This window comes from Aethina tumida, chromosome 5 (genome assembly GCF_024364675.1).
Source record: "Aethina tumida isolate Nest 87 chromosome 5, icAetTumi1.1, whole genome shotgun sequence".
NCBI lineage: Eukaryota > Metazoa > Arthropoda > Insecta > Coleoptera > Nitidulidae > Aethina > Aethina tumida.
In genome coordinates this window covers 20,694,044-20,717,760 of record NC_065439.1, presented here as the reverse complement: position 1 = coordinate 20,717,760, position 23,717 = coordinate 20,694,044, and the positions used below count along the sequence as shown (strand labels likewise).

Sequence of the window (23,717 nt, the reverse complement as noted above, 5' to 3'; positions counted from 1 at the left end):
AGTAACCTTAACTAAAATGCAGTGACGAAAAATTGGTACGTAGATTACACAAATTGCTGCCAATAAATTTGACAATAATTGTAAAAATAAATTGATCAATAAATTAATATGTAAATAACAATTATTATGGTTGTGTATTACACGCCCATATAATGTCTACATATATTTGAGACTATCAAATTATTTATATGTAATTAAGAAATTGATAAATTTATTGTCCAATTTTTAAACCAAAATATTATTGGTTAATAATATTTTGGAAGCCCTGTTTTTACCATTTTCTGGTAACTTTTGGTACTACCCAATACTACTAATCTACATATAGTAAAATAACTTAACAAAATGAAAATATTGCCTGCATTGGCTAAAAATTGGTAATGGAATATACAAATAGCTTCCAATAAGACAATAATTACTCGATAAATTGTTTAAATTTGAGACTCCTATATGTAGAAACCATCCAATTGTTCAATTTATTGTTCATATTTTAGTTAGTTTAGTTAGTTAGTTATAATTGTCCAATAAATTAGTGTTTTTGTCAGTGTAATAAACCACCTTTGTGACTTATTGAATGGAGATTTTTTCATGTCATCTTTAGTTTAAACACTTTGGAGGTACTTGACTTTTTATAGAGTCACAGTCATTTGATGGAAAAAAGCAGATTTGACTTTAAAGAATAATAAATTCAAATTGAAGTCAAATAGGTCCTGTAATAATACGAAAACCCTTGAAACACGACGTCTCCACAAAAATTGGATTTTTACATAAAAAAAACCGAGAGGAAAAACCGACGATGAAATGGAAACAGGGTGCAATTTATGGGCCGATGACAGGCGCAAATTTCATAAGTTTTAATTGAGTCCGACGAATAAACCGGCCAGTAATAATGCAAGTACAAGTGAAACGGTGGAATCAAAGCAGCGGGACGAATGACAAAACGGAATAACATCGGGGATTCCAGTAATAAAGTAACAATTTACAGTGCAGTTTCGCATAATCCGTTTGCTCTGTACCATAAAACTTGGACTGACCCAGTTCATCTGTTTGCTTTGTAATGTCGTTTTTCTATGGCGATTCGAAAGTCGCATTGTGTGCCTAGCAGGCCGACATATAAAAAAAATCAATAGGTGTATCATTTGTATCATCTGCTGTCACTATAATTCAGCGTTTTTTTTTGTTTTTTCGTCGACGGCCAAGCTCGGACTGTAATGCCGCTTTTTTGCGAACAATTCAAAATAAAATTGGCCGTAATTTCAGTTTGTCAACATGATAAACATGGGACTGCATGTTTCGGAATGGTGAGGAGTACGTCGGTTTTAAGCTGTTTGGACGTGTTCAAAAACGGTCGTGCAACATTTTAAAAAATGAATTTCTCACTTGTTCGCAAAGAAATTGTGTACATTTCATTTTCTGGAATAAGTCGGAGCAGCAAATCGTGCCCGGAATTTCAATGGGGTAACAATCGACGACTTCCATCCTACCCTCATTCAATTACATTCCGCACACATCAATACCTGGCTGTTTGATTTGACGGAAGCGAAACGATTAATCAAAACCCCAAACGACACAGTCTAAACACAATTAATTATTAGTTGTTTAACAACGATAGGACAAATATTATTTATATACCTTGAAAATTACGTTTGATTGTGGCATCGATCGCTTATTGAGATACGGTTCAGATTTATTGCGAATACTAACATAAATTAGTTTGCGCAATTAATTTGAAATTCGCACAACGAATGCAGATTTCCGTGCATGCGCCCCTTTATAAAAATCAGCAAACCGGAAGAATTCCGTTCGTTCCGGGTCGTTCGTGGCAACTTCACTTTTTCTAGTCCTAATAATCTTGTAGCCTGGCTCCGTCAATGATTATTTTCGTTTCGTAGCCAATGGATTTGCAACATTTAACGCCGATTCCATAACAGCTTTCGGCTTCGGGGCATTTAATTTTGCGGAATCGGCCTGAGCGGCAAATCGTGTTTCGAATTTCGATGGGAAAACGGTCGATGACTTCTCTTATAATTACAAATCATTCACGTAAATCACTGACGTTTGATTTAGCCGATATGACACGATTAATCAAAACTCCAACGAGGCAGCCCAAAACATTGTTAATTATTCAATATTCCCATCCATTTTGACAAAGAAATACCAAATTATTTATGTCATGAACAATTAATTAAATACTGTTAGGACAATATCAGATGAAAATGCCTTTGTAATTTTTTTATTCGTAACTCGAATTTAATGAATAGAAAATGTAATATAATATGAGAGATGAATAAAAGATGGACAATAAAAATTTTATGCATGTCATAAAATTTTCTATATTACCAGACAGTGGTCTATATGTAATTTTTTACAGTGAAAATATGAGAAAAATTGGTTAAAATATCCTTAAAATGGGTTTCTTAACTCAATTTCACATTTTTCTAATAAATTTATAATAAGCCTTCAATTAAATTGATATGTACGATACTGATTGTAAGTATGAAGAATAACTGTAACTGAGTGGAGATTTTAGAGGAGAATAAATTTATTAAAATATTATATTCAATATTTTGATATAAATATTTTGAAAGTCTGTAACTGAATGGTACTTCTAGAGGATTTCATTGATATTTTTTTATTAAAAATATTTATAAATTTATTAAAAAATGTTCTGCTCCATGTTGTGATTTTGTTAAAATATCTTTGAATGTTTGTTGAATTGAATGCTGTTTTTAGAGGGCGAAATACGAGTTTCTTTTGACATTTTATTTCTAGATTTAGTTGATGAAAAGAGTATAATTTCATTAAAAAATCTTGTGTATCATATTTATTAATATTTAATATTATGATATAAATCTTTTCTTTCATATTTGTTAATATTTAATAGTTTGATATAAATATCTGAGAATATTAGAGAGAGCTTGTTAAAATATCTTTGAAAGTCTATAACTGAGTGGTGCTTTTAGAGAACGAGATACGATATTCTCTGGACATTTTATTTCTTGATTTATTTGATCAGAAGAAAATAAATTCGTTAATGTCAGACAAAATTTGTTAAAATATGTTTGAAAGTCTATACGATTCGAGATTCTTATGGCATTTTGTTCCCTTATTTTTTTGATCAGAAGAAAATAAAGTCATTAAACAATCTTCTGTTTCATATTTATTAATATTTAATACTTTGAATGTCTGTAACTGAGTGCTAATTTTAGAGGACAAGATGCAAGATTCTTTTGAGACTATTCTACGATTTATCTGATCAGAAGAGAATAATTTCATTAAAAAAAACTTTTGGTCTATGTGTATTAATATTTAATATTTTGATATACACTTCTGAGAATATCAGAAAAAGCTTGTTAAAATATCCTTCAAAATCTGTAAACGGGTGACGTTTTTGGAGGATGACATACAAAATTTTTAAACATTTTATTACATGATTTATTTGATCAGAAAATACATTCATTAAAAAAACATCTTCCCTATATTTTTAATTTTTTTAATATTTTAGTATGAGTATCTGAGAATATCAGAAAGTACGTGTTACAGTATCTTTAGAAATATATAACTGTGTAGTGCTTTTAGAGGACAAAGCATGAGATTCTTTTGACATTTTATTTCATGATTTATTTGATTTTTTAAAAACGATGGACCAATTCTTTTTTTTTGTAAAATTTCATTTTAAAATATGTCAGATTAATTTAGTGTCTATTAAAATATTTTTGAAGTTTGTAAATCAGTGAAAAGTGAAGTGAAACAAATTAGTTCAATTCGCATTTTTGATTATATAAATAAACCATAAATAAAAAAGTTACGAGGATGTTTTCACCACGATGAGTATTTTTGTATTTAATGAGCATGGAATTACTTCGTTTAATGTTGTAAACAACTCATGTTTTTTTATTTAAATCTAAATTAATATTTTGTTTATCATATCCGCCATTCAAAACAAACATTCAATATCAACCAATTAGACTTGTGTAGTTTATTTATTTTTAACTTAGTGTTTTTCTTTATTTATCTTCTTGTTAGTTACGAAAACAGACTGAAACTGTTAATAATTATCACTGGGGATTACGGCTCTATTTTGATAAGACCGGAAGTGGAATTGCCACGAATTTACAACATGTTACACCAGTTCCACAACAGCAGTAGCTTTAAGCTTGAGGACATTTAATTTTGTGGAATCGGTCGGAGCAGCAAATCGTGTTTAGAATTTCAATGAGAAACAGTCGGTCGACTTGTGCGATATTCTCATTCAATTACAATTCGCACACATAAATACCTGATGTTTGATTTGGCGGAGATGAGGCGATTAATCAAAACCTCAAGCGATGTCAAATACAATTAATTTATTACTGTTCGACAATGGAAATCAAATATTGCACAAATTGTAATTTAAATGGTGGCGGCAATACCACTTGTTACGTTGGATAATATTGAATGGGGTAATGGGCCCCCAATAATAAGAATCGGAGGAGCGTTACACCGACATCGTCGACAACACTGGAACAATAACATTCTTGTCCTTTTGTTTGTAATTATAAATCGTTACGTTTTTGTCGAGGTGACGTATCTGATTGTCCCGAATCGTGAAGCACCGAAATCAAGATTCCGTGTCAAATGTAATTATTTCAATATTTCAATTTCAAATATAAATTTGTTGCAGTCCATTGGTTGCTTCAGTTATTCGGATTCGTTTAATGAAAAATGTCTATATAAATCAGCGCCATGTTTTCCAGAGATTGTATTAAACGTTTAAGAAGATTCCTCTACGTTCTAGTTGCAGTCGTTTTATTTCGGTCCTGTTTTTCTTTTTAATTCGGTCCGCAGGTTCAGCGAACTGCGCCCGCTTGCTGTAAACTTCCAGATAAGAAAATATATTACAAAATATCTCGCGAACTTGAAAAATGATGTTAATAATGATCAATAATGCGTTCACCTTTAATGGAAAACGGGGATTTTCTCCTACGAGCACTTAATAAATTTCCGAGAGGAGAGCTCCGACAACGTTGAGGAAGCACAACGAAAACAAATACTATTTTAATTTAGAACGTGTTTTTGACTTGTTCGATTTTTGCAAGCTACGTTTTAACACGATTTGTTGGTTGGATTTTATTAAACGCATATTTTGAATGTTGAATTCATCAATTTTATTTTGCTGTTGTTGACCATTTATAAAAGTCTTTAATAAAATCAAGAGTTGTAAGGTTTATTTTAAATTACCACAAGCTATTTTTATATTTTTAAATTAACTGAAAATTAATTATAACTATAACATAACTATTTTCCACAGTTGAAATATTGAGATACGAACTGAATACAATAATTCTTAAATTTTAATTAAAATAAGTGACCTTGAAAAAAGTTTAAATTAATTAATTAATTATTAATTTAAACTTTTATTAATGACATGATTTAGCTCCCAAAAATGTAAAAAAAATAATTATAATATTTAACTAATAATAATTTTAAAAGTTATTATTTTTAATAATCCCTAAATTTTTGTCTAAATTTTAATATTTTTTACTTTTATAATACATTATATCAATTTAATTTGATTTCTAATGCTAAATAATGATAATAATCTCTTGTTTATTAATTTCGTTAGTTTTCACAGTTATTTTAATTGGAATTTAAGAGTCCAGAATTTGTTCAATTTGTTTCTCAAAGTATTAAAAAGAGTTTCAGTCGAGAGAAGGATATATTGAAAATAATTTACTTAAAATTTTTCAATAATTCTACCCTGTATAATACTTATTTCAATTCTCAAATGTTAAACTGAACTCAAAGCCAATTTAATTTAATAGGAATTTAAGAGTCTAGAATTTGTACAATTTGTTTCGCAATGTATTAAAAAGAGTTTCAGACGAGAAAAGGGTATAGAAAATTTTTCAATAAATAATAATATTGTATAATACTTATTTCAACTTTCAAATTTTGTAAAAAGATTATTCTGATTTCATTAAAAGCAATTACCAAACTTTTCAAAGGCTTCATATATCTTTTAAAATTAAATAATTGTTTATTTTTTACTTTTATAATGTCAATTTAATATTTATTCAAACCCAACTTATTTGATCATATCTACTCAAAATTACTAAATCAATGATGACTTCTTATATAAATATTATGTTTAAAATATTTAAAAATATTAAAATTTTATTAATTTTGATATAAATATATAATCAAAGAAATAGAAATACAAGATTTTTTGATAAAAAAGTAAAAAAAGTAACTGGGCTCGTCCGGGATTTGAACCCGGGACCTCCCGCACCCTAAGCGGAAATCATACCCCTAGACCAACGAGCCGCTGGTATTAAGTCTCTCATTACCAACTTTTATACAAAACAATCACAATAATTTTTGAAAACTTCCACCTCCGACGGGAAAGTTGTTGAATTTATAAATTCACACGTGCATGCACGAATAAATGGAAAATGCAACATTCGAAAGTTACCGAAGCTGATTGATATATTATCTGGGCGTAAAATACACGTGTTCACTTTATTTACGACGCCTCCGAGAGTATGCGGTCCCAGTTCGCAACTAGATAAATACATAACTTCGGTCGCGACGCCCCAACCATATCTGTATCTAATACACTAAAAGGAAAACCGAATAAAAACTTTTAAACAATCGATGTAAATGTCGGCGAAAGAAAGTTGTATCGATGCACGGAAAACGAATGAAAACTGTTCAAGGGGGAAAATGGTGCGTCGAAATGTGTGAATTGCCACTTAAAGTAGCATAATACTCTCATTTTATGACTGAGGATTCGTTTTTACTGTCACAATCTTGACTAATGTATCTTTTTTTGTAAAATTAGAGCTTTATTTTATATAATAAAAGTAACATAAAAAATCCTCCCCGTGACAATGTTTTAAATATTGTCGTGACCAGGATTCGAACCTGAGTTACTACACAGGGTCCTAAACTAAAAACTAACTAACTAAAACTAAACTAAACTAAACTAAAATATACTCTATTCGTCTTTTGATAAAATACATATACATTGTTTATCTGTTATTAAAGTCATTTGAATAATGATTAGACTTTGTAATTAAATCAGTTATAATTAGTAATGAAATTATTAATATTTTTTTTCAATTTTAAATCATAATATAAAACAAAATATTAAAACAGTGGATTTGTGTTTTAGTTGCTTTCTGTTTACCTTTAAATTTTTACTTCAGCGTCTAATTTTCACTTGTATTAAAGCGGTCTAATCAAAGTTGAAATACAGAAGACTCATTAAAAACGAAAAGCAATTAAAACTTATAATGCTTAAATGTTTTATCGAACGTTGATTTTCTTTGACTTTTCGTATTAATTAATGGACAGGTATTTTCGACTCGAGAACTTAATTCCAGCTAATGTCTGTATTTAAAATTAATATTGACAGACTAATTATAATCTTTATTTAAAGACACTTTAATTAAATAAGACTATTTATTTTCAATCGGATTCTGAATTAAATAAAGTAAGTGGGTCTGTATCAAAATTATGAAAGCTACTTAATGTTTTCAACTTTTTATGCTGCTTAATATTTATTATTTTTTTTTAGAAAAATCTAGAAATAATTGGATTAATTTAAGCACCTAAATTTATGTTTTATTTGTTTATTATTCAATATTTGATGGCGAAAACATAAAGATATAAAGTGATGGTATAATACTGTGAAGTCGTATAAAGTTTTTATCTTATAACTTTTGAATGGAATAAGATATCGATTTCGAATAAAAATCAGTAAACAGTGGTCGGCTGAGAAAAGCACATAATAATATTAATTTACTTTTGTTGTTTATAAAAACTACCATATGAATTTTATGAATTGGCCTGGACGTACATTATAGCTCATATGTACAGTATTGGCAGAAAGTAGAGCAACTTTAAAAATATGCCTCTGTATATCCAAATTTAATATAATTTATACCAATTACGAACACACTGTATACAAACATATCGGTGAATATTTCTTGTATTAAAAATAATTCTGTTACGAGCAATAAATTTTATCCTACTCCAAAAAAGATTTTTTCATGAGTTCCAACAAAATAAAAGATCTTCTTGAGATAGAACTATTAATGTTTCTTCAAAAACCGTAAGAAGTATATTACTATGTAACAAGGGGGTCTTCATGCGAGAAGGCCCGACTAAAAAACCACTGATATCAGAGAAGAACAGAGCCAGAGTTAAGTTTACCAGCTCCCTTTTACACTGAATTTGATGATTGGATACGAGTGATCTGGAGTGATGAAATCAAGTTTAATCTGGTCAGCAGTGATGGGATTTTATATGTATGGCGACCTATTCATGAAACGTTTAACCCAAAGTTTACAATACTCTCTGTGAAACACGATGACAAGAGGGTAATGGTATGGAGCTGCTGTTCGGGATTTGGAATGGATCTTCTCTTTTGAATAGAGGGTATCATGGATCGTCTTATGTATTAAGAAATGTTGGGGAATAACATATCGTATTCAGATAAAAATATGCCACTAAAACTTAAGCACAATTCAAAATATTTGAAGCAGCGGCTTTTAATGGAAAAAATTTTATGAACTTGTCATCAGTTTCCTGATACCAGTTACAAATTATTTGTGATAATAAAACTAAATAGCATAAGTCAGCCCAAAACAAATAATCATATAATTGTTAAATTTATAAAAAGAAGTTAATTTTCAATATACATTTTTTTAAACATAGTAACCAGGACAAAAATTATTTATTATTATTTTAAAAAAGTTCCTCTACTTTCTGTCAATACTGTAGAGGAACAAATTTAAAATAATAATCATTTTATTAAAAGGACGATTCTTTTTAATTTCAATTAATTTTATGATTATTTAGTGTCTAAACGTTTCGTAGTCCCTTTATATTCAACCAAATCGTATATTCAATACAAATAACTTTATAGTAGCTAAAAATGCCTAAAGGTGTTAAGGATTGAATGAACTGTCCATGATTTGCATAAAAATTTTATTTGATTGTTCACAGAAGAATTTTTGAAAACAATTGCCAGCTTCTGAAACAAAATTGCGAGGCGACTATTTGTTTACCTCAAGTTATTTGTTGGAAAAATTGTCGGCCGGTAAGCATAAAACACCGGGCCGGCGAGTACACACACAAAAAAAAAACTCCTAAATTATAAGCAAATATTAATTCGCGCGAAGGGCATGGAGTATTTAAGCTGGAAAATGAGCAAAGTGAAGAGAGGCTCATTAAGTAACTGGAGAACCGAGGCTCGAGTCCGAAACGTAAGAGAGAGGAGGAGCAAAACGAAACAAAAAAAAAATTAGGGGGTGAGACAGAGAGTACATAAACATTAAGAAATAGAACGTCATAAAACAAAAAGTCGTTGAGTGAAATAAACTATTCGCGGGGACCGAATGGGGGGACGAACGTTTTCCGAGCTGGCAAACAAACAAATATGAGGGATGGGCGAACTATTCTTCGGGCCGAGTGTGGATGGGGTCCCGGTGACCCCATTAACGGAAAATGCTTGGGCGCCCGCTTGCTAAAAGCATAATTAAAACATGAAATGTGTGTTTAACTAGTGAAATAAAACAGTAGTTAGTGTCAGAATGTTACCGGGGTCTGTGTACACCGCCGACGAGGGCTCTCCTTTCGAGCGCCACTCCACACACGTATACATGCGAAACTAACACCGGCACGAGAACGGTTTTTAATAAATGCCCGGATTCGATTCCATGCAAAATCAACTGATAATTTCTGTGGATCATCAATTTTCAACAAAATATTCTATTACGAAAATAATCATCTTGAAACGACTAGACATTAAACTAATTGAAACGTCGGATAATCAAAAAACATGTGACACTGGTCCAGACAATCTTAATGATTGTATTTATTAATTTGACGATGAACATTAAAATAAATTGGGCAACTCTTTTCCATCTGTTCATTCTTTAGTCAATTAAGTTAATTAGTTTTGTTCATTTCGTTCATTTGGCTTTGTCAACTTTTAAAATTTTCCCCAGAAGATTCTGTGTAAATTGATAAGAGATTAAATTAATCGGAACGTCGGAAAATTAAAGAGAATATGTCAGTCCCAGTCAATCTTAACAGTCATTTTATTACGTTAATTATTAATTTGAAGATGAACTGAATAACGGATTGACCAAATTTCTACTTATTCAAGACATGTGATTAGAATAAATATTGTTTCCACCGCCAAAGTGGCTTTACCAGACTTTCTGAAATCCAAAAAATCTCATTTTAACGTTCAAAAGTGAAGATAATGTTAATCTTCTCTTGCGATTCCAAAGATCTCAAGTCCTACTCCAATACTGCAAAATTGAATTTTGAACTATTATTGGTCATCTTTGTAAGGATGTGAGAAATATACTACCTCTTCAACGGGGAAGAGTCAGTGGACAAAAAGTGACATAAAATTGGCTAAGGTTGAACCACATTCAAAGGCGTATTCACGAAGGTGGTACCAATCTGCTATCTAGTTACTTGCTCACCTTGTTCAAAAGTGAAGATAATATTAATCTTCTCTTGCGATTCCAAAGATCTTAAGTCTTACTCCAATACTGCAAAATTGAATTTTGAACAATTGTTGGTCATCTTTGTAAGGATGTGTGAAATATACTACCTCTTCAAAGAGGAAGAGTCAGTGGACAAAAAGTGACATAAAATTGGTTGATGTTGAACCATTCAAAGGCGTATTCACGAAGGTGGTACCAATCTGTTAACTAGTTACTTGCTCACCTTGTTCAAAAGTAGATAATGTTAATCTTCTCTTGCCATTCCAAAGATCTCAAGTCCTACTCCAATACTGAAAAATTGAATTTTGAACAATTGTTGGTCATCTTTGAAAGGATGTGAGAAATATACTATCTCTTCAAAGGGGAAGAGTCAGTGGACAAAAAGTGACATAAAATTGGTTAAGGTTGAACCATTCAAAGGCGTATTCACGAAGGTGGTACCAATCTGTTATCTAGTTACTTGCTCACCTTGTTCAAAAGTGAAGATAATGTTAATCTTTTCTTGTGATTCCAAAGATCTCAAGTCCTACTCCAATACTGCAAAATTGAATTTTGAACAATTGTTGGTCATGTTTGTAAGGATGTGAGAAATATACTACCTCTTCAAAGGGGAAGAGTCAGTGGACAAAAAGTGAAATAAAATTGGTTAAGGTTGAACCATTCAAAGGTGTATTCACGAAGGTGGTACCAATCTGTTAACTAGTTACTTGCTCACCTTGTTCAAAAGTGAATATAATGTTAATCTTCTCTTGCGATTCCAAAGATCTTAAGTCTTACTCCAATACTGCAAAATTGAATTTTGAACAATTGTTGGTCATCTTTGTAAGGATGTGAGAAATATACTACCTCTTCAAAGGGGAAGAGTCAGTGGACAAAAGTGATATAAAATTGGTTAAGGTTGAACCACTCAAAGGCGTATTCACGAAGATGGTGTCAATCTGTTATCTAGTTACTTGCTCACCTTGTTCAAAAGTGAAGATAATGTTAATCTTCTTTTGCGATTCCAAAGATCTCAAGTCCTACTCCAATACTGCAAAATTGAATTTTGAACAATTGTTGGTCATGTTTGTAAGGATGTGAGAAATATACTACCTCTTCAAAGGGGAAGAGTCAGTGGACAAAAAGTGACATAAAATTGGTTAAGGTTGAACCATTCAAAGGTGTATTCACGAAGGTGGTACCAATCTGTTAACTAGTTACTTGTTCACCTTGTTCAAAAGTGAATATAATGTTAATCTTCTCTTGCGATTTCAAAGATCTTAAGTCTTACTCCAATACTGCAAAATTGAATTTTGAACAATTGTTGGTCATCTTTGTAAGGATGTGAGAAATATACTACCTCTTCAAAGGGGAAGAGTCAGTGGACAAAAAGTGACATAAAATTGGTTAAGGTTGAACCATTCAAAGGCGTATTCACGAAGGTGGTACCAATCTGTTAACTAGTTACTTGCTCACCTTGTTCAAAAGTGAAGATAATGTTAATCTTCTCTTGCGATTCCAAAGATCTCAAGTCCTACTCCCATACTGCAAAATTGAATTTTGAACAATTATTGGTCATCTTTGAAAGGATGTGAGAAATATACCACCTCTTCAAAGGGGAAGAGTTAGTGGACAAAAAGTCGACATAAAATTGGTTAACGTTGAACCACTCAAAGGCATATTCACGAAGGTGGTACCAATCTGTTATCTAGTTACTTGCTCACCTTGTTCAAAAGTGAAGATAATGTTAATCTTCTCTTGTGATTCCAAAGATCTCAAGTCCTACTCCAATACTGAAAAATTGAATTTTGAACAATTGTTGGTCATCTTTGAAAGGATGTGAGAAATATACTATCTCTTCAAAGGGGAAGAGTCAGTGGACAAAAAGTGACATAAAATTGGTTAAGGTTGAACCATTCAAAGGCGTATTCACGAAGGTGGTACCAATCTGTTATCTAGTTACTTGCTCACCTTGTTCAAAAGTGTAGATAATGTTAATCTTTTCTTGTGATTCCAAAGATCTCAAGTCCTACTCCAATACTGCAAAATTGAATTTTGAACAATTGTTGGTCATGTTTGTAAGGATGTGAGAAATATACTACCTCTTCAAAGGGGAAGAGTCAGTGGACAAAAAGTGAAATAAAATTGGTTAAGGTTGAACCATTCAAAGGTGTATTCACGAAGGTGGTACCAATCTGTTAACTAGTTACTTGCTCACCTTGTTCAAAAGTGAATATAATGTTAATCTTCTCTTGCGATTCCAAAGATCTTAAGTCTTACTCCAATACTGCAAAATTGAATTTTGAACAATTGTTGGTCATCTTTGTAAGGATGTGAGAAATATACTACCTCTTCAAAGGGGAAGAGTCAGTGGACAAAAGTGATATAAAATTGGTTAAGGTTGAACCACTCAAAGGCGTATTCACGAAGATGGTGTCAATCTGTTATCTAGTTACTTGCTCACCTTGTTCAAAAGTGAAGATAATGTTAATCTCCTCTTGCGATTCCAAATATCTTAAGTCTTACGCCAATACTGCAAAATTGAATTTTGAACAATTGTTGGCCATCTTGGTAAGGATGTAAGAAGTATACTATCTCTTCAAAGGGGAAGAGTCAGTGGACAAAAAGTGACATAAAGTTGGTAAAGGTTGAACCATTCAAAGGCGTATTCACGAAGATGGTATCAATCTGTTATCTAATTACTCGCTCACCTTGTTCAAAAGTGAAGATAATGTTAATCTTCTCTTACGATTCCAAAGATCTTAAGTCTTACTCCAATACTGAAAAATTGAATTTTAAACAATTGTTGATCATCTTTGTAAGGATATAAGAAATATACTATTTCTTCAAAGGGGAAGAGTCAGTGGACAAAAAGTCGACATAAAATTGGTTAAGGTTGAACCATTCAAAGGCGTATTCACGAAGGTGGTACCAATCTGTTGTCTAGTTACTTGCTCACCTTGTTCAAAAGTGAAGATAATGTTAATCTTCTCTTACGATTCCAAAGATCTTAAGTCTTACTCCAATACTGCAAAATTGAATTTTGAACAATTGTTGGTCATCTTTGAAAGGATGTGAGAAATATACTATCTCTTCAAAGGGGAAGAGTCAGTGGACAAAAAGTGACATAAAATTGGTTAAGGTTGAACCACTCAAAGGCGTATTCACGAAGGTGGTACCAATCTGTTATCTAGTTACTTGCTCACCTTGTTCAAAAGTGAAGATAATGTTAATCTCCTCTTGCGATTCCAAATATCTTAAGTCTTACGCCAATACTGCAAAATTGAATTTTGAACAATTGTTGGCCATCTTGGTAAGGATGTAAGAAGTATACTATCTCTTCAAAGGGGAAGAGTCAGTGGACAAAAAGTGACATAAAGTTGGTAAAGGTTGAACCATTCAAAGGCGTATTCACGAAGATGGTATCAATCTGTTATCTAATTACTCGCTCACCTTGTTCAAAAGTGAAGATAATGTTAATCTTCTCTTACGATTCCAAAGATCTTAAGTCTTACTCCAATACTGAAAAATTGAATTTTAAACAATTGTTGATCATCTTTGTAAGGATATAAGAAATATACTATTTCTTCAAAGGGGAAGAGTCAGTGGACAAAAAGTCGACATAAAATTGGTTAAGGTTGAACCATTCAAAGGCGTATTCACGAAGGTGGTACCAATCTGTTAACTAGTTACTTGCTCACCTTGTTCAAAAGTGAAGATAATGTTAATCTTCTCTTGCGATTCCAAAGATCTCAAGTCCTACTCCAATACTGCAAAATTGAATTTTGAACAATTGTTGGTCATCTTTGTAAGGATGTGTGAAATATACTACCTCTTCAAAGGGGAAGAGTCAGTGGACAAAAATTGTTTAACGTTGAACCACTCAAAGGCGTATTCACGAAGGTGGTACCAATCTTTTAAGTAGTTACTTGCTCAACCGCTTTAAAGTAGTGGGTGTCAGTCAACACGCGGACACGGATGCCTAAATCACGCATCGCCAGAAAACGTTAAAAAGAACCGGAACCCTGGCACAGCGACATTATTGCGATTGTTTCGTCGGTGGAACAGGATAATAACGAAACGATGATTACGGATTTATCGCGATGTAAAGGCAAAGCAAATGCAAAAAGCAATGCCCGACTGGATGCCGGCGGCAATAATAGTTGGCAATGGCAAATGCGAGCGCATTACGCACGCATGTCGCTCGTTAAAAGTCCGTTAGGTTTTTTTTTTCGTGCTGTTGTGCCTTTTCACCATTGATATCGACTTTGCCATTAAAATCCGGGGGGGCGGCGGCGCATAAATCTCCAAATGACTACAATTAGCATTAAACGATGGGAAGCGCGAATCGGCAACACCTATAAATCCGATGGCGGAGGTGTCGATCAAGATCTGTTGGCAACGCGCCAAACACAATTACGCCGCTGACGTATGTTATGAGTGACAGACAACTGTGCGGGACCACTCTCCGTGTGCGTTCGTAATTAAATAATTGAGCCTCCGAAAATCCGCCGGGAAAATGTTCCGGTAATTGCACAACGTTCCACTATTGACTATATGAACGGATGCCTCTTCCGCCCCTGTCTTTGCAAGCTGCTTCCTCTTTGAAGAGGTGCACATCCATTTTTATCTTCATCGCTTAATTCTCATGTTTATTGAGTAATTTGAATTATTTATTATTATCAGTAATCATCATCGTCAAGAATTTCCAGAGTAATTTACCAAAAATTGTGAACGTCGTAAAATGACAAATAAAAATCAATTAAATTAATAAAATTGTTTTATTTAATTTATTAAATATGGAAATAAAATATTACTGTTTAATGTTTTGCAGACAAATAGAAAATTTTTTTATTTTATCCACATTTTTTGAATTAATAAATAATTAATTTATCTGATTTCATCCCATTCATGAAATTTTATCCCAATTATCTCATTCATCCCATTTGCCTCATTCATCTCATTTATCCCATTTATCTCACTCATCATATTTTATCCCATTTCATCCCATTTATATCATCTCGTTTCATCTGATTTCATCTCATTCATCACATTTCATCCTTTTTCATCCCATTCACCATTTATTTCAAATTACCTAGTGACTGACTGAATTATCTTATGACCAAATTACCAAATGACTATAATGACCAAAAATAGTTAAAACTATAAATTATCTCTAAATTGGAAAAGTTGCGGTTGGAGAAATTGGAGAAATTTAAGAATTTGGAGAAACTACATTTTTTACGAATTTAGTGAATAAAATATTACTGAAATTACAAAAAAGAACGTAAAAATCACTATGAGTGTAAAAAATTACTAATATCCCAAAAAAATCATTAAAACGTACTAATTCACCAAAAATGTAAACATTTTTTTAAATACAAAAAAATTACTAAAAACGTATAAATTTTCTAAAATTCCGAAATAACCAAAGTATATAATGACCAAATAAATGGATTACCTAATGACTAAATTTCTTAATGACCAAATTACCTAATGAGTTTATATCATTCATCTCATTCATCCCGCTACATCTCATTTCATCCTATTTCACCCCAATTATCTCATTAATTACATTTGTCTCATACACCACATTTCATCCCATTCATGTCCTTTCATCCCATTTCTTCCTATATCATCTCATTCACCTTTTATTTCAAATTACCAATGACTGAATTACCTTATGACCAAATTACCAAATGACTATAATGACAAAAAATAGTTAAAACTATAAATTATCTCTAAATTGGAAAAGTTGCGGTTGGAGAAATTGGAGAAATTTAAGAATTTGGAGAAACTACATTTTTTACGAATTTAGTGAATAAAATATTACTGAAATTACAAAAAAGAACGTAAAAATCACTATGAATGTAAAAAATTACTAATATTCCAAAAAATCATTAAAACGTACTAATTCACCAAAAATGTAAACATTTTTTTAAATACAAAAAAATTACTAAACACGTATAAATTTCCTAAAATTCCGAAATAACCAAATAAATGAATTACCTAATGACCAAATTACCTAAGGAGTTTATATCTTTCATCTCATTCATCCCGTTACATCTCATTTCATCCTATTTCACCCCAATTATCTCATTAATTCCATTTGTCTCACACACCGCATTTCATCCCATTCATGTCATTTATTTAATTCAGCTCATCCATCCTATTTCATCCCATTGCATCTCATTTATATCATTCATCATATTCGTCCCATTTGTCTCATTTATCTCATTTCATCCGATTTATCTCATTTACCTCATTTCATTCCACTTTATCTCATATCATACCATTTCATCCTATTCAACTCATTCATCTCATTCATCACATTTCATCCTATTTCATTCCACTTATTTCAGTTCATCATATTAGATATTTTCTTTGACACTTCCCTTACAAAATTGTGGTTAATGCCTTTGGAATCGTAAAACTAAATCAAAATTGTGCAACAGGATTTTTTGATTTTCAGCAAGTCTAGTGATTCCAATTTGGTGGTTGATCTTGATGTCTTGTCAATTTCTTCTCGACATTTCCTTCTGAAATGACGACGTGTTTGTTTCTTCCTCTCAAAAATTGCTCCCATTACAATTTTGGAAGGATATTAAATTAGAATTAAAATTAAAAAGGAGTAAGACTTCCCTTACGAAATTGTGACAATACTCCTCCCATCCTTCGAATGTTGTCTTCTTTAAAAGACACTGAACAAAGTAAATTTTAAGAAAGATTAATTGATTTAATTAAGAAAACTAAACTTACTCCAGTTTTCTGTAGCCAATACTTTAATGTAGTTGTAAAGTTCAAAGCTTTGTCTCAAGTTTTAAACTAACTGAAAGTAGTGGAAGGACAAAACGGCTATTGTTAATGCTAATTAATGTAAAATAATGTAATCTAGGTTCGATATAACAATATTTAGGGCTTTGTTAACCCGTATTATAATAAGCCACAGTTTGCTCACGCAAATTAAACGACCGTCCAATACTGACTTGCATTTTGGATTAGGTCGGTGGTAAGGAATGAGCCACCGATGCGTGTGATTGACCCAGTTAATTAATTATACTATAAATCAAGCTTGATGGACATCCATACCTAAAAATAGACGGGCCGTCAAAGTATGGCAAGTAGTCGACCCATGATTGATATCTACGACCAGCCGATAAATTAATTAAATCGAAACAATAACCGTGAACAATGTAAATTTTTTCCCCAAGTCTCTGCAATCGAAATGGCTCGCGAATAATTTAACGTGCCTAAAAACAGTTTCTCCATGTATAACAACGTAACTTCAACGGTTTTTATTCGCCGCCAGTTTCGAGAAATTGAATGAAATTGTTTTGCCACATGAAAAGATTGAACGCGGCGTCGAACTCCATAACAAAACGGACCCTCAGGTGCATTAGAGTCGCGGAAAAGAAAAGTAATTAAAAGTTGTACGCGGAAATGTTATTGATTCAGGCAAATCGTATCAGACTCCGATTCCGTAGCGACGCGAACGAAAAAGAAGAAGAGGGACGATGTTATTAATTTAAATATACAAATGCTGCCACGATGAATACAAATTTCGACTCGAATTTAACTTTCATTTCATATTCATAGAGAATTCTAAGCATCACTCAACTTATTTGAATATAAAGTCATGTTTTCATTTTCGCGTCGGGGATAAGTCAATAAATAAAAGGATAAGCTTAGGAAATTTAATTAATAATTTAAAGTTTTCTTTTGCGTCCGCCGTTCCGGCGACAAACGCGTTTAAACGCCACGACAAGTCCATTTGGGTGACTGACTCTCTAACTTGAATGTTAAACAGTTTCTTTGGGCTCATTATCCCGGGTGCGATCGAGGAATCATTATTCGGTACAACAGAGGCATTTATTAGAATGATTAGTGTCTCGCTTTACAAGAATAATTACTCGACGTCAGATAAGGGGCAATTGAGAAATTGTTACTCCTATTCAAAATTTGAGGACTAGAACGACAATCAACGTTTCTATTATAGGAGTATTATTTTGAATTGATCCTTTTATGTATAAAATTGTAAATACTTACAATCTTTCGAAGTGGATAATTTGAATTCCATAGATTATACAGATTATTAAATATTTTCAATATATTTTATTTCAATATTATTATTAATTAATTATTTAATTGACAAAAAAAAATAAAAAACATTTCATTTATTGTAAAATGTTTATTTCCAATTGTATTTTGTGAAATTGAACACATTCTACACTGTAAATTAATGCACCACAGAAGGTTGGAGTTACCCCAGAATAGCCGATGTATGTATCCCATACATCCATTTCTTGTATGTCACAACGGTACATGGAGACTGGTGACCATACTTAGGAGACCAGGTCAAGGTAGAAATCGTGCTACAACTCCTGCTCTGGATCGTTTTTTGAAATTTTTAACATTGAGACAATGGTTTGTGACTACAATAAGTTTACAATCTCAGTTAGAAAACGTAGAAGTGGTTTGGGGTTCGAGGGAATGTCTTTCAAGACAAATTTAAACTAGAAATTATTAGCTTCATTTTTTGGAGGAGCTTGCTAATGATCTTAGAGAAAAATTGGTAGCTATGAATAAAAAATTATTCGTTTACTAATTTTGAGTATATTAAGGAAGCTGTTTCTAGTGCAGAAGAGGGACTAATTATAAAAATGTAGCAAATAATATTTTCTTTTTCTTCATTTAACAATAATTAGTAATTACATAAATGGAACAGTCTAATACCGAATTAAATGCAAAATAAATATTTTTAAAGAGCAAACAAAATATTAACAAAACTTCCTCATAGATTCAGCAGCAATATTTTGTTTATATGTCCTAAGAAAAAAATAATAAAATACAAATTTGAGTTCATGTTTTTTTAAAATAAGAAGACTTTACCACAATTTTATATCGACAATTTGTCCATTAAGACTTTTATTTCACTAATTTATGTTTTAAGAAAATATTTACAAAACGGAGTTAATTTCAAGGAATTTCTTTGAAGTTTATTCGATCGTAAATGTTTTTCAATACCTTTTCTAAGCATTAATTAGAGCACGTAAAAGTAATCTGGAGTAACTCAAGGAAATTTATGTTTTGATTTAACTTTTTTATAATTTTTAAAATCTTTATGAACTCCCAATGTTTTTCTTTTATCTAGTAATGGAAAAGTGTATAAAGGAAGCTGACCCAATTGCAAAGCAAATATTTTTTGAAAGAAGTTATTTAAACGTTTGACATATATTTATACTGAGCCATTAATTTTGAAGGATTTTCTACAATTTCTATGTTTGTGATATCTACAGCAGATTTTTATGTGGAAAAGGAATAGTTATATTTTAACTTCATTTAACTGAAGAATTATGCATAAATTAATATTTTATTGGGTGAAATGCTTTTATATTTTTTCATTCAAAGACAAAAAAACTTTAATTATAGATTATGTCACATATATTCATTCATATTATTACAACTATTACTTATTTTTAAAGCATGATTTTTCACAAAAATTAAGATATATATAAAAGTGTAATAAAATTGAAATATTTTAAGATTTAGTAAATATTGATGTAAATCTACGTTCTCAATATTTGAACAATTGCAATTCAGCAGTAAAACTAGTTTATGATCTCTGATTCCACCAGATTTCAAATTATTTACGACTATCAGTGAGGACTTGATAAATTTTATCCCTAATCTTATATAAACAGAGGATGCACATGAAGTATTCTTTATGATATTTGACCCAATTTTAAGTAAATGAAAGACAAGGCCGTGTGTTTATTTTATTTATTTTAGCATTTAATAATTCACATTTATCATTTCATTAAACGATTTAAAACAAATATCTTTGATTAAAATTCCGGTGAAGCCCATTAATTCGCCCACAGACAGACGTAAATAAAATGAGGGACTGGCTTGTTGTCGCTGCTGTTTATTGACCATAAAATCCGCATATCGTGCTAAATTCATTGTCCAAAATATCGAGAAGACAACACAGAACACTGATCGATGGCCAATCAACAAACAACGACGTGTTTAACATTCACAGTCCGCTGATTAAAAAAACGCCACGAAATAAAATCGTCCGGAGTGTGCGTTCCGAACTGCAAACCTCCAAAGCACCTCGCATCGGGGGCGAACCGAATCGGCCATGTCTGGTGCATCGCGTTCCCTGGATCGGCGGCGTTCCGCCGAATCCCAGATTCACGGCACGATCCGCTGACGTCAGCCTGCTGTGCGGCCGAACCCCACCTCCACCACGCCGCCCCATTACGGTTAATTTATTGCGTGGCTGTGCGTCCGTACACACACACACACACGGGGCGGTCAGACTGGGGTCCACTTCAGCCGTGGGATAGGCGCGTAACTAGACACTAATTTTCGCAGGAATACACTCGGCGATATTTATGGAAGTCCGGAGGTGGGTGCGACGGTCCGACGCTCGTTAACCGTCGCCCCCGGGTGCCCGTGTCAAATGCACTGACCGCGGTGCCGCTTTGATTAGGGGGCGGCTGCTAAGAATGGGTTGTTTGATGTGTGATTGATGATTGGTTTGGCCACACGTCCAAACTCACAATTAAATGTGTAATTTACCAAAATAATTAAGCATTTATTCATTTATAAAAACATATTATTTTTCCATGTTTTAAACTCCACCACATTAGTATTTTTAATCATTAGTCACTGGCTGAAGTCAAGAATATGAATTTTACGAATTCTTTATGTTTATATTTAGTCTTGGGCAGAAACTAGAGTTATAAACTTATCAGGCTCTTTAGTCATGAGCAGAAGTTTATATATTTATATATTATATATATTGTATATTATTTATACATTTCGTCATTTGGTCGTTAGGTAATTTGAACATTTGTTCTACATTCTACATTTTTCTGATTTTTTGAGACTTTAGTATTTTTTTAGTTATTACTAAATTACTAAAGATGTAATTTGTCCAAATTCTTAAATTACACAACTTTCCCAAATGTTGTTTTAACTATTTTTCGACACTTTTTTATTTGTAAGTCCTCTATATTTTGATAAAATTAAATTTAATATTCAATTTATAATTATAACAATCTACGATTACGCATCGATCACGGCACAATGCCTTTAGTCGAGGGCTGAAGTTAGTAATATAAAGTTAATAGGTTCTTTAGTATCGAGGTGAAGTTTGCATTATATGTTTTTAGTCACAGATTGAAGTTAATAATAAGAACATAACGAACTCCTTGGTCACAAACTGATTGATGTCAGATAGTATTCCTAGAATTCTTGATCGTAGAAAAAGTTTATTATGTAATTTTATGAACAATTTAAATTAATACGACAGTTTGAAATGGTATTAATAAATATTGTTATATTCTATTAAAATACGTTTTAAGACAAGTGTAATAAATGTCAAATGTTCATACAATAAACACGTTTCAATAAATTCTTTGACATGTCTCCACTTACAATGCGAGACGCGACAATAAAAGTAAAATATGTCGAAATTTACCAATATTGGTATCAATCCCTGTTCCACGTTCTGTTCACGATATTCGAACAATGCAGCTCGACACTAATAAAATGATTTTATGATCTATAAACAATCGTCCAGGCCACAAATTATTTACGATTATCACAGACAACGGCTTAATAATAAACTTTATCTCTATTTCTCTTCGATAAATTATTAATTTTTCCAGTAATATGACAATAATTTTAGTTTTACGAAAATATATACATAAAGAAGTGGATAATTAACTAAATATGCCTTCTTTGATCATCATAAAGGTACTCAAATACCTTTCTCAAATATTAATTAGGGCTCGTAAAAGTAATTTCGAGTAGTCCAAGGAACTTGTGCCGTGTAACTTCGACAGGTTGAACATTTTTACAAAAATCTTTATGAACTCTCCAATCGTTTATCCTTTATCTAGTTATGGAAAAGTGTACTAGAAAATTTGACTCAATTGCAAAGTAAATATTTTTTAAATACATTTAAATTGAACTAATTTATTTTGAAGTATTTCCTTCAAAAAAAATTTATTTACGATACTTAAAACAGATTTTTAAGTAGAAAATTAATGTATATATTTACAGTTCTTTTAAGGTAATAAAACTGAGGGATTTGCGTTAAAAGTAAAGTAATATTTTATTTGTTGAAATGTGAATCTTGAATAATTCTTTAGATATGGAAATTGGCTCTGGTGACTAAAAGAACTTCAATTACAGGAATTGGAAAAAATATTTCACATAGTTAAAGCTTTGAAAAGGTCATATTTATTTATACCTCATTAAATTATTAACATTACAAATAGATTTATCGTATATTTTCAGTGTTTTTCTACACTTAAATTAAGATTTAAAAACCATAATAAAATTAAGCGGCGATTTAATGCATTTGCCTCAGTTTTACTTAATTTTTTCTTTTATTCAAATAATTTTAAGGCATTTCCTTCATGTAGTGTATTTGGTTCCAACTTATTTAATATTATTTTTTTATATAAATCTTTACGAATGTTTTCTTTTATCTGGTAATGGAAACATGTATAACAAAAACTGACCCAATAGCGAAGTAAATATTTTTTGTGAAAGGAGCTATTTTAAAATAACCTTTGACATTTGTTTGTATTCTTGACATAAAACCTATAAAAAGCTATAAAAAATATAGTATTTAGAATGAATATATACTTACAGTTCTTTTAAACTGTAACAAGTATAAAATAATATTTTGTTAGTTAAAATGTATACTTCTGACATTTCGTTACAAATATACAAATTATATTTACTGTTAAAGAACTTCAATTGCGGGAACTGGAAAACGGGAATCGGATTTCAAAAGAAATTACTCACTCATTCTCAATTGATATTACGAACACAAAGATAATATTCTGCTTTAATATCCTATCAATAATAATTGATTATTATCAATATTTTCTGAAAACGAGAAAAAAATGTATACACTCTTTGTATATTTATTTAAATATTTTTAATTTAAAAATTTCTTATTTATAAATTATTCTAAAAAATAAAAAATATTGTTTTCTAAAAAATTAATAAAATTTTATGTTTATGAAATATAAAAATTTGAATTTCTTGTAGTCCGTTGTCTCAATGTCTCAAACATTCTTCCACTAAAACAATCGCTTGAGCACATTCATTGCAAGTTAGACTTTTAGATTACCGTTGCATATTGACAATCAGCGAAAATTATAAAGAAAGTGAGGATGATAAATGAGTTCTAACGTTTAT

The 23,717-nt window shown here is 31.4% G+C and overlaps 1 protein-coding gene and 1 non-coding gene across 11 annotated transcripts in view; one reads left to right on the top strand and one right to left on the bottom strand.

Annotated features, from left to right (window-relative positions):
• The window catches only part of LOC109603956 (calmodulin-binding transcription activator 2), a 329,859-nt gene that overhangs the window by 54,457 nt on the left and 251,685 nt on the right, over window positions 1-23,717 (top strand). The window lies entirely within an intron of this gene.
• On the bottom strand, window positions 6,232-6,303 carry Trnap-agg (transfer RNA proline (anticodon AGG)). The gene has a single exon. It is a non-coding gene; the product is annotated as a tRNA-Pro (tRNA).